The following is a 12,476-nucleotide window of genomic DNA, read 5'->3' as shown; positions in this document are numbered from 1 at the left end:
GTGTTGTCCTTTGGATTCATGCTTGTGTGGTATGTTCTTGCACAGATGAGAAACTTTCATTTTAAAACCCATTCTTACAACTTTCATGAGTGTGATCTTCCCTCCTCTTCGGATGATGCTAGATGTCAACTTATGCAGGTATCACTCACTGAAAGTATGTTTGCAGAGACACATTGGCAGAACACTTTGAACTACTGTAAGGGTATCCCACATTTAGCTAAAACCAGAAGCCACCCACTGTCTTACAGGAACTCACATTCAGTGCTCACCACTTGCTGGGATGAATTCCATTAGCAGGGACATCTCAAGAGCAAGAGCTTCTTGTTCAGAGCACTCACTCCATCATTACAGTCTTCCTGTGGAGGAGCCTGCTGCATTCTAAGTGCGAAACAAGGAGCAGGGTGGGAAATAGAGTTTTCAGGAAGGTTACAGCAAGTAGGTACTTCACAGAGATTGCAGCTGAAGTACAAAGTGCCTTGGAAAGGGAGAGAGAAATGGCTTTAGTGAAAATCCCCAGGAGCTTCTGTGAACTCCTCTCTGTCTTAGGATAAGGATGAACCAGTCAAGATCCCACTTTATCTAAAATGTCATTCGGTTAATGGCTATAACAGAACTGATAATAGTGGTACTCATAATGGTCTGGGACTACAGAGCAAACCTTAGCATCTTTTCAGTGTATGAAATTCCTAATGATCTGAACGGTTAACAGTTGTGAAGCTAAAACTGACTTCAGAGATTTCATAAATGTTGTACAACTGCTCTTTGGTATGGCGCCAGACACCTGCAAGCCCAGCGAAGAATTTCTGTTGGCTTCCATGTAATTTTAGAAGTAACAGTTGAATATGACAAACTACTGATGTCTATATAATATTTTGAAACTTAAAATGAATAAAAATACAAAATTTATGTGAAGCCAGACTTTCGACACTGAAGGAAAAGTTGCCAGTAAAGAAAATGCAGATTTATTCATCAGTCAATAACTATTAGGGAAGAAATAGACGTGAAATTAAAAAAATGCAGTAAGTATCACTAATATCAAATGAACTATCAAACTAATAATACACTTTTGGAGCATTTTATGTTGCCAAGAAAAATCTTTTTATTTTTCTCCTTTTTTTTTTCCTTTTCTCTTCCTTTTTCTTTCCTTGCTAAAACTAATTGCTTTGACTTTTGTAAAAATAGCTACGAATAACAAACCTATATACATTAGGATGAAAGTATGACATGAATCTTTTATTTTTCAGTGCTCATTATACCTTATATTATCTAGCTACACATTCCTCCCCATAAGGAATATATATTTATATATATATATATATATATATATATATATATATATATATATATATATATAATTGTGTTTTTAAATTAAATGATAAATTACCCCTGCTTCAGTAAATTACCTCCTACCCATGTTCTGGCAAGGAATTAATTAAACTCACTGGGCCACCCATACATAAAATTAGTATTTAAAGTGAGAGAGAGACTGGTTCAAGTGGGAATGTGAGGTAGATGAGAAAGATTAATGAAGGGAGAAAATGGTTATTATTCATTATATAAATGTATTAAAAGTCAAATAATAAAAATAAATGTTTACTAATATAACTTTTACAGACTTTCATAAGTATTTTAATATAGAAAACTACCAAAATTACTCTGAAAAATGTGATGTACAACCTAACATTAGAGTCCACATTAGCAATCTCTGGCAACATAGCCAAGTTGAACTCTTCTGAGAATACTAAGATACCATGTTGAAAAACCTCTGAGTTGCAGTAAGTCTGTTGATAAAGAAGGAGGGAAATTTTGACTTGTTTAAACAATATATTGAAGCTGGGCGTGGTGGCACATGACTTTAATCCCAGCACATGGGAGGCAGAGGCAGGAGGATTTCAGAGTTTGAGGCCAGCCTGGTCTACAGAGTTCTAGGACAGCCACAGCTGCACAGTGAAACCCTGCCTCAAAAAGCAAAACAAACAAGCAAAAACAAAACAAAACAAAAACAAAAACAAACAAAACAATATATTGATAGACACAGATTACAGATTGCTCAGAAACAGTATACTCTACAGAACAAGAAAAGGTTTTGTGAAAGGAATCTGACAATTCCCAATATGCTTCTGAGAAGTTCCTGCCATTTCAATAGTAAGTGTGAACATTGTCTGCAGGAAGCCATGGCAAGGGGACCTACAGCAGGTGTGATATGACCATCAATGTTTGATCGCTGCTGGATATGAGGCTGCTCACTTTTGGACAAGATATCTTCTCACATACAGTTTTTACAAGTCATCAAGAGACAGGAGAACAGATCTTAAAAGAAAAGCATATTGGACTAAAGCTAGCAGTATTAAATTAAAACATAGTAGGTATGCAATTTTTAATAAATATGATATCCCTATTTAACAAAACTATATAAGGAAGAACTGCATTAATATTTGTAGATTTGTGTATTATAGAAACCAAGTTTCCCATGCTTTTCATGACTAAATGTCCCTGATAATCATAGATCTTGTTTTCATAAAACCCCTAAGTGATATTAATGTACTGTTCCCTCTAGACTCTTATGTGTTCCTGTCTTACAACAGTTACCTCGCCCACACAGACTTTGCAGCCTGTACTCAGTCTTGCATGCATCAGCTTGTCATCCCAGGGGCTGAATAGTAACTCTGTAGCTGTAAATCTCCTGTGCACTTTTGATATGCTGGCAGGATGTGTCTCGTGAACTGCTTTAGCCTTCCCTGATGCTTTCCACAGCGTTTACCAGCATCCATTAACACTCTGGTGCACATCTTGAAGAGTTTTCAAAACTTCAGTGAAATTTGATGATAAGAGAAACATGTTCTGATGTTCAGGACTGAGCAATGTGATGATCATTCTAACAGAAGCCTGAGTATGTGTTTATCACCCTCTCTCTAACTTTTTCTCAGCTCTCAGTTCTCAGGCTTTGCTGTAGATAGTACCGTGGTAACCATTTTTTATATAGGAACATCAAACTTCTTCTCAAATAGCAAAACTCATCTTAAACATTGTCTCATCCCAGCTCAACGGAACATGCTTTTAACGAAAGTACAGGTAAGCCCTACAATATGTCCAGGAAAATCGGGGTTACATGAAAAGGGTTTGTCTTAAACAAACAAACATGCAAAGAAGCCAACAAATATCAGCAAATAAAAAGGATTTCAGGCAATCTTTCTGCTTCCCATAGACAGCAAAGCCTGCTTCCCAGAGACAGCACAGCTTGTTTCCCAAAGAAAGCAAAGCCTGCTTCCTTTTTCCTGTGGTTTTTAGTTCGCTGCAACATTTCTTTTTTTTTTTTAAATTTTTATTCATTTTTTTATTTTTAATATTTTTATTACAAATGTTCCTCAATTACATTTCTAATGTTATCCCAAAAGTCCCCCATAGCGCCCCCCACTTCCCTACCCACCCATTCACATTCTTTTGGCCCTGGCATTCCCCTATATTGGGGCATATAAAGTTTGCAAGTCCAATGGGCCTCTCTTTCCAGTGATGGCCGACTAGGCCATCTTTCCATACATATGCAGCTAGAGACAAGAGCTCCGGGGTACTGGTTAGTACATCATGTTGTTCCAACAATAGGGTTGCAGATCCCTTTAGCTCCTTGGGTACTTTCTCTAGCTTCTCCATTGGGAGCCCTGTGATACATCCAATAGCTGACTGTGAGCATCCACTCCTGTGTTTCCTAGGCCCCAGCATAGTCAAACAAGAGACAGCTATATTTGGGTCCTTTCAGCAAAATCTTGCTAGTGTATGCAATGTGTCAGCGTTTAGAAGCTGATTATGGGATGGATCCCTGGATCCGGCAGTCTCTAAATGGTCCATCCTTTCATCACAGCTACGAACTTTGTCTCTGTAACTCCTTCCATGGGTGTTTTGTTCCCAATTCTAAGGAGGGGCATAGTGTCCACACTTTGGTCTTCATTCTTCTTGAGTTCATGCGTTTAGGAAATTGTATCTTATATCTTGGGTATCCTAAGTTTTGGGCTAATATCCATTTATCAGTGAATACATATTGTGTGAGTTCTTTTGTGATTGTGTTACCTCACTCAAGATGATGCCCTCCAGGTCCATCCATTTGGCTAGGAATTTCATAAATTCATTCTTTTTAATAGCTGAGTAGTACTCCATTGTGTAAATGTACCATAATTTCTGTATCCATTCCTCTGTTGAGGGACATCTGGGTTCTTTCCAGCTTCTGGCTATTATAAATAGGGCTGCTATGAACATAATGGAGCATGTGTCCTTTTTACCGGTTGGGACATCTTCTGGATATATGCCCAGGAGAGGTATTGCTGGATCCTCCAGTAGTACTATGTCCAATTTTCTGAGGAACCGCCAGACTGATTTCCAGAATGGTTGTACAAGCTTGCAATCCCACCAAAAATGGAGGAGTGTTCCTCTTTCTCCACATCCTCGCCAGCATCTGCTGTCACCTGCATTTTTGATCTTAGCCATTCTGACTGGTGTGAGGTGGAATCTCAGGGTTGTTTTCATTTGCATTTCCCTGATGATTAAGGATGTTGAACATTTTTTTCAGATGCTTCTCTGCCATTCGGTATTCCTCAGGTGAGAATTCTTTGTTCAGTTCTGAGCCCCATTTTTGAATGGGGTTATTTGACTTTCTGGAGTCCACCTTCTTGAGTTCTTTATATATATTGGATATTAGTCCCTTATCTGATTTAGGATAGGTGAAGATCCTTTCCCAATCTGTTGGTGGTTTTTTTGTCTTATTGATGGTGTCTTTAGCCTTGCAGAAGCTTTGCAGTTTCATGAGGTCCAACTTGTCAATTCTCGATCTTACAGCACAAGCCATTGCTCTTCTATTCAATAATTTTTCCCCTGTTCCCATATCTTCAAGGCTTTTCCCCACTTTCTCCTCTATAAGTTTCAGTGTCTCTGGTTTTATGTGAAGTTCCTTGATCCACTTAGACTTGACCTTAGTACAAGGAGATAGGAATGGATCGATTCGCATTCTTCTACATGTTAACAACCAGTTGTGCCAGCACCATTTGTTAAAAATGCTGTCTTTCTTCCACTGGATGTTTTTAGCTCCCTTGTGGAAGATCAAGTGACCATAGGTGTGTGGGTTCATTTCTGGGTCTTCAATTCTATTCCATTGGTCTATTTGTCTGTCACTATACCAGTACCATGCAGTTTTTATCACAATTGCTCTGTAGTAAAGCTTTAGGTCCAGCATGGTGATTCCACCAGAGGTTCATTTATCCTTGAGAAGAGTTTTTGCTATCCTAGGTTTTTTGTTATTCCAGGTGAATTTGCAGATTGCACTTTCTAATTCGTTGAAGATTTGAGTTGGAATTTTGATGGGGATTGCATTGAATCTGTAGATTGCTTTTGGCAAGATAGCCATTTTTACAATGTTGATCCTGCCAATCCATTAGCATGGGAGATCTTTCCATCTTCTGAGATCTTCTATAATTTCTTTATCAGAGACTTGAAGTTTTTATTATACAGATCTTTCACTTCCTTAGTTAGAGTCACGCCAAGATATTTTATATTATTTGTGACTATTGAGAAGGGTGTTGTTTCCCTAATTTCTTCTCAGCCTGTTTATTCTTTGTGTAGAGAAAGGCCATTAATTTGTTTGAGTTAATTTTATATCCAGCTACTTCACCGAAGCTGTTTATCAGGTTTAGGAGTTCTCTGGTGGAATTTTTAGGGTCACTTATATATACTATCATATCATCTGCAAAAAGTGATATTTTGACTTCATCTTTTCCATTTTGTATCCCTTTGATCTCCTTTTGTTGTCAAATTGCTCTGGCTAGGACTTCAAGTAAAATGTTGAATAGGTATGGAGAAAGTGGACAGCCTTGTCTAGTCCCTGATTTTAGAGGGATTGCTTCAAGCTTCTCACCATTTACTTTGATGTTGGCTACTGGTTTGCTGTAGATTGCTTTTATCATGTTTAGGTATGGGCCTTGAATTCCTGATCTTTCCAAGACTTTTATCAAGAATGGGTGTTGGATCTTGTCAAATGCTTTTTCCACATCCCATGAGATGACCACGTGTTTTTTGTCTTTGAGTTTCTTTATATACTGGATTATGTTGATGGATTTCCGTATATTGAACCATCCCTTCATCCCTGGGATGAAACCTACTTGGTCAGGATGGATGATTGTTTTGATGTGTTCTTGGATTCGGTTAGCAAGAACTATATTGAGGATTTTTGCATCAATATTCATAAGGGATATTGGTCTGAAGTTTTCTATCTTTGTTGGGTCTTTTTGTGGTTTAGGTATCAGAGTAATTATGGCTTCATAGAATGAGTTGGGTAGAGTACCTTCTGTTTCTATTTTGTGGAATAGTTTGTGAAGAACTGGGATTAGATCTTCTTTGAAGGTCTGATAGAACTCTGCATTAACCCATCTGGTCCTGTGCTTTTTTTGGTTGGGAGACTATTAATGACTGCTTCTATTTCTTTGCGGGATATAGGGCTGTTTAGATCATTAACCTGATCTTGGTTCAACTTTGGTACCTGGTATCTGTCTAGGAACTTCTCCATTTCATCCAGGTTCTCCAGTTTTGTTGAGTATAGCCTTTGGTAGAAGGATCTGATGGTGTTTTGGATGTCTTCAGGATCTGTTGTTATGTCTCCTTTTTCATTTCTGATTTTGTTAATTAGGATGCTTTCCCTGTGCCCTCTAGTGAGTCTGGCTAAGGGTTTATCTTTCTTGTTGATTTTCTCAAAGTACCAGCTCCTTGATTGGTTGATTCTTTGAATAGTTCTTGTTGCCACTTGGTGGATTTCGCCCCTGAGTTTGATTATTTCCTGCCATCTACTCCTTTTGGGTGAGTTTGCTTCCTTTTGTTCTAGTGCTTTTACGTGTGTTGTCAAGTTGCTAATGTGTGCTCTCTCTAGTTTCTTTTTGGAGGCACTCAGAGCTATGAGTTTTCCTCTTAGAAATGCTTTAATTGCGTACCATAAGTTTGGGTATGTTGTGGCTATATTTTCATTGAACTGTAAAAAGTCCTTAATTTCTTTCTTTATTCCTTCCTTGACCAAGTTATCATTGAGAAGAGTGTTGTTCAGTTTCCACGTGAATGTTGGCTTTCTATTATTTATTTTGTTATTGAAGATCAGCCTTAGTCCATGGTGATCTGATAGGATGCATGGGACAATTTCAATATTTTTGTATCTGTTGAGGCCTGTTTTGTGACCAATTATGTGGTCAATTTTGGAGAAGGTACCATGAGGTGCTGAGAAGAAGTTATATCCTTTTGTTTTAGGATAGAATGTTCTGTAGATATCTGCCAGATCCATTTCATTCATAACTTCTGTTAGTTTCACTGTGTCCCTGTTTAGTTTCTGTTTCCATAATCTGTCCATTGGTGAATGTGGTGTGTTGAAGTCTCCCACTATTATTGTATGAGGTGCAATGTGTGCTTTGAGATTTACTAAAGTTTCTTTAATGAATGTGGCTGCCTTTGTATTTGGAGCATAGGTATTCAGGATTGATAGTTCCTCTTGGAGGATTTTACCTTTGATGAGTATGAAGTGTCCCTCCCTGTCTTTTTTAATGACTTTGGGTTGGAAGTCAATCTTTTCAGATATTAGAATGGCTACTCCAGCTTGTTTCTTCATACCATTTGCTTGGAAAATTGTTTTCCAGCCTTTCATTCTGAGGTAGTGTCTATCTTTTTCTCTGAGATGAGTTTCCTGTAAGCAGCAAAATGTTGGGTCTTTTTTGTGTAGCCAGTTTGTTAGTCTATGTCTTTTTATTGGAGAGTTGAGTCCATTGATATTAAGAGATATTAAAGAAAAGTAATTGTTGTTTCCTGTTATTTTTGTTGTTAAAGTTGGCATTCTGTTCTTGTGGCTGTCTTCTTTTAGGTTTGTTGAGGGATTACCTTCTTGTTGTTTCTAGGGCGTGGTTCCTGTCCTTGTATTGTTTTTTTTTTTCTGTTATTATCCTTTGAAGGGCTGGATTCTTGGAGAGATAATGTGTGAATTTGGTTTTGTCGTGGAATACTTTGGTTTCTCCATCTATGTTAATTGAGAGTTTGGCTCGGTATAGTAGCCTGGGCTGGAATTTGTGTTCTTTTAGTGTCTGTATAACATCCTTCCAGGATCTTCTGGCTTTCATAGTCTCTGGTGAAAAATCTGGTGTAATTCTGATAGGCTTGCCTTTATATGTTACTTGACCTTTTTCTCTTACTGCTTTTAGTATTCTATCTTTATTTAGAGCATTTGTTGTTCTGATTATTATGTGTTGGGAGGTATTTCTTTTCTGGTCCAGTCTATTTGGAGTTCTGTAGGCTTCTTGTATGTTCATGGGCATCTCTTTCTTTAGATTTGGGAAGTTTTCTTCTATAATTTTATTGAAGATGTTTGCTGGTGCTTTGAGTTGAAAATCTTCATTCTCATCCACTCCTATTATCCGTAGGTTTGATCTTCTCATTGTGTCCTGTATTTCTTGGATGTTTTGAGTTAGGATCTTTTTGCATTTTACATTTTCCTTGATTGTTGTGCCGATGTTCTCTATGGAATCTTCTGTACCTGAGATTCTCTCTTCCATCTCTTGTATTCTGTTGCTGATGCTCGTATCTATGGTTCCAGATTTCTTTCCTAGGGTTTTTATCTCCAGTGTTGCCTCCTCATTTTGGGTTTTCTTTATTGTGTCTGCTTCCCTTTTTAGGTCTAGTATGGTTTTGTTCATTTCCATCATCTGTTTGGATGTGTTTTCCTGTTTTTCTTTAAGGACTTCTACCTGTTTGATTATGTTATCCTGTTTTTCTTTAAGGATTTGTAACTCTTTAGCTGTGTTCTCCTGCTATTCTTTAAGGGATTTTTGTGTTTCCTCTTTAATGTCTTCTACCTGTTTACCAGTGTTCCTTTGTATTTCTTTAAGTGTGTTATTAAAGTCCTTCTTGAAGTCCTCTACCATCATCATGAGATATGCTTTTAGATCTGTGTCTAGCTTTTCCGGTGTTTTGGGGTGCCCTGGACTGGACAAAATGGGAGTACTGGGTTCTGATAATGGTGAGTGGTCTTGGTTTCTGTTAGTAAGATTATTATGTTTACCTTTCGCCATCTGGTAATCTCTGTGGTTAGTTGTTGTCCTTGTCACTGTTTAAAGATTGGAGCAGAAGCTGTGTTCCACTCACCAGCAGTCTCAAAATCCTGTGGAGGGGGTCGTGGGTAGCTGGCGAGTGTCAGTGGACCCTGTGCTCTAGCTACCCCGGTGCTGGTCCGGCTAGAAGAGTCCTGTGGCCCTACTCAGGCCGGTTTTCTGTTTCCCTAATTAATGCAGTCTCAGGTCCCGCGTGCAATTGGATTGGAGCAGAAGCTGTGTTCCACTCACCAGAAGTCTTAAGATCCTGTGGCGGGTGTTGTGGGTAGCTGGCGAGTGTCAGCAGACCCTGTGCCCTAGCTACCCTGGTGCTGTTCTGACTGGAAGAGGCTTGTGGCCCTACTCAGGCAGGATTTCTGCCTCCCCAACCAAAGCAGTTTCAGGTGCCGCGTGATTGGACTGGAGCAGAAGCTGTGTTCCACTCACCAGCAGTCTCAAAATCCTGTAGCGGGGGTTGTGGGTAGCTGGTGGGTGTTAGCTGACCCTGTGCTCTAGCTAACCTGGTGCTGGTCCGGCCAGAAGAGGCCTGTGGCCCTACTCAGGCCGGTTTTCTGCTTCCCTAACTAAATGCAGTCTCAGGTCCTGCGCTCAATTGGATTGGAGCAGAAGCTGTGTTCCACTCACCAGAAGTCTTAAGATCCTGTGGCGGGTGTTGTGTGTAGCTGGCGAGTGTCAGCAGACCCTGAGCCCTAGCTACCCTGGTGCTGTTCTGACCGGAAGAGCCGCTGCAACATTTCTAACAAGGAAAATGAATTTTAATCTTCATACCAAAAAGATGGGTTCAGATTGCTTTGCCTATTTCTCATTGCTTCCTTTCATCCTTAGAGTGTCAAAATATTCCCTCAAATGAATATTTAGTGTTTATCTCTCAGTATCCAGGAGTATTTTGACTTTTATATTTTAAATGTATCTGTACTTATATTCAAATATTATTTTTTTTTAGATACCAGAGTGAAATTGTACTCAAGAGAGACAACTAAGCTAAGTTCCACAGGGTATGTATCATCCCTTTTCGTTATCTATCTGTGCCTCCCTCCCTATTGTACTGAAGATGGTGAATATTGCAGAGGATACTGCTTGAATTCCTAGGGTTTTTCTCAGGAGGGCAAAATAAGCCTGAGTACAGGGAAACAAGCAGAAGTGCTGATTATTAGTTTAACTTACTCATCTTACATGTTGTTTTACATTATAACTAAAGTCTACAAATGTGAAAAGAAACAGAGCAAGTTCAAGAGTTTATAGAAAATCCCATATATAATAAATAAACCATTTGGAAACTTCTATAGCCTGGAACAGATGTTGTAGTTGTTTAAGGAAGTGTATGATAATGAAGTATTATAGAATTTGTTTATTTGATTATCTTATGTCCTGTTTTTCTTTCTGGGAAGAGATAATGTGTTGGGCTTGGTGATCTATATTAGAAAATGCATTTAGTTGAACTAGTGCTTACAAAGACTTTAATCTAATTTGCATTTTAGTATATGTACCTCTGGATGATATGGTAAAGGGAGTGTGTCTAGAAATTTATCCATTGTTTTTCATAGGACACAATGGACTATATATCAGGAAGTTTGTTCATATAAAGAAGGAAGATGAATACTACATTTTAAAAATAACTAAAGTAAATTTGAGCGTAAGAAAAAAGGGAGCTTCATAGATATTTTTCCTCTTAGAGACTAGAAGAAAGAACTGAGAAAGATCCATAAATGTAAATGTGACAATATATATGACATACATTAATGTCAAACATTTCAGGCAGTATAGGGTGCTAATACATCATTCCTAACGGTATGAGAACTTTGTACTGTGTATAAAATTCCAAATCAGACTATAGATTAGCTACCAAATAGTGCTACATATGGGACCCTTCTGCATGTTTTCCATGAGTGTGAATTTTGATCCATGGGCAGAGTTCCTAGACTCCATAAATCAGAAAGGGAACCGAGTAACAGTGTGCATTCCCTTCTCTTGTTACCTTATTGTTTGTAAGATGTGAACAGATGTTTCAAGCTGCTCCTACTATGATTTCCAAAGAAATAAATAAATCATTCTCCCTTAAGTCACTTTTGTAAAGGTATTTTATTGCAGCAATAAGAAGCTAAGGTATATTGAAATCTAAAAGAATTTCATACCTTGTGGAGACAATTCTCTTTTAAAAAATAAGATAAAAAATAATAAGTTAAAATATAAAATAAAGCAAGACTAACACGTTGGAATTGGACACACAATCAGTCTGAAAGGAGCCCAAGAGAATGCTCTCAGAGGAAACAGAGACCCTTTCGTTCGCACTCTCTGAAACCCCATAAAATGCTACACTGGAAGTCATACTATACTGAAAGGGCCTGGGCCAGCCCCATGCAGACCCCAGGGATGCTTCCTTAGTCTCAGTGAATTTGTCTGTGCTTTGATCTTACTGATTTTGGAAACTTTCTTTTCCTTGTTTCCTCTATCACCTCTGGCTCTTATGATCATTCTGCCTCCTCTTCCAAGGCGTTCTCTGATGTCTGAGGGTAGGGATTTGATGGAGACATCCTGTTTGGAGCTGAGTGTTTCAAGGTCAGTAACTTTCTGCATATTTTTCAGCTGTCTTTCTCTGTGTTTTCCATTCTGCTTCAGAAAGGAGCGTCTTCGATAATAGCTGAGAACAGTAATGTTCTAAGTGCATAGCAGAATGTCATTAGCAGTTATTTCATTGTTGTGCTTTGTATGAATCTATGTATAGCTATGCATCTGTATTGATGTATCTATCTATCTATCTTTCTATCTATCTATCTATCTATCTATCTATCTACCTATCTATATATCTACCTATCATCTACCTACCTATCTATTGTTTTAGGACAGTAATATTTGTATAGTCTCCAAGCTACCTAGCCTCAGGTCGTTAGTTACCCAAACACTGTGAGTATGGGTTCCAGTTCTTCAAGTGCTCCTGAAGTCAAACCAGTTACTGACAGGTTATTTCTATAAGCTCTGTGCCACCAGTGCCCTAGTATGTCTAGCAGGCAGGACACATTGTACATCAAGGGTTGTTCCTGGCTTGGTGTGTTCATCTTGTTTTCAGTATTTGCAGAGTATTTTCTTGTAATAGAGAACATTGAGAGTAGAGATGAAAGTTCTTTATAAGCACCAGCTGGTTTATCTTTCCTGTGACAATTCTAATCCCCTAGGAACTCTTGGGTTGTTGTTGTTGTTGTTTGTTGTTCCCATTATGCTTTTGGTCATATGACTCCTTAACAAAACAATGACTTCTAAGCCTCAGTAATTTCATTCCTATCACCTGGACCAAAGTAATTTTCACTTGTATTATGATAGTGCCCTCCCAAACTGTTTCTCTTGTTGTGAAATTTAATGTATAGTTTA

This window comes from Mus caroli, unplaced genomic scaffold (assembly GCF_978045245.1).
Source record: "Mus caroli unplaced genomic scaffold, Mus_caroli_1 scaffold_12, whole genome shotgun sequence".
Classification (NCBI taxonomy): Eukaryota; Metazoa; Chordata; class Mammalia; order Rodentia; family Muridae; genus Mus; species Mus caroli.
This window is presented reverse-complemented; position numbering follows the sequence as displayed.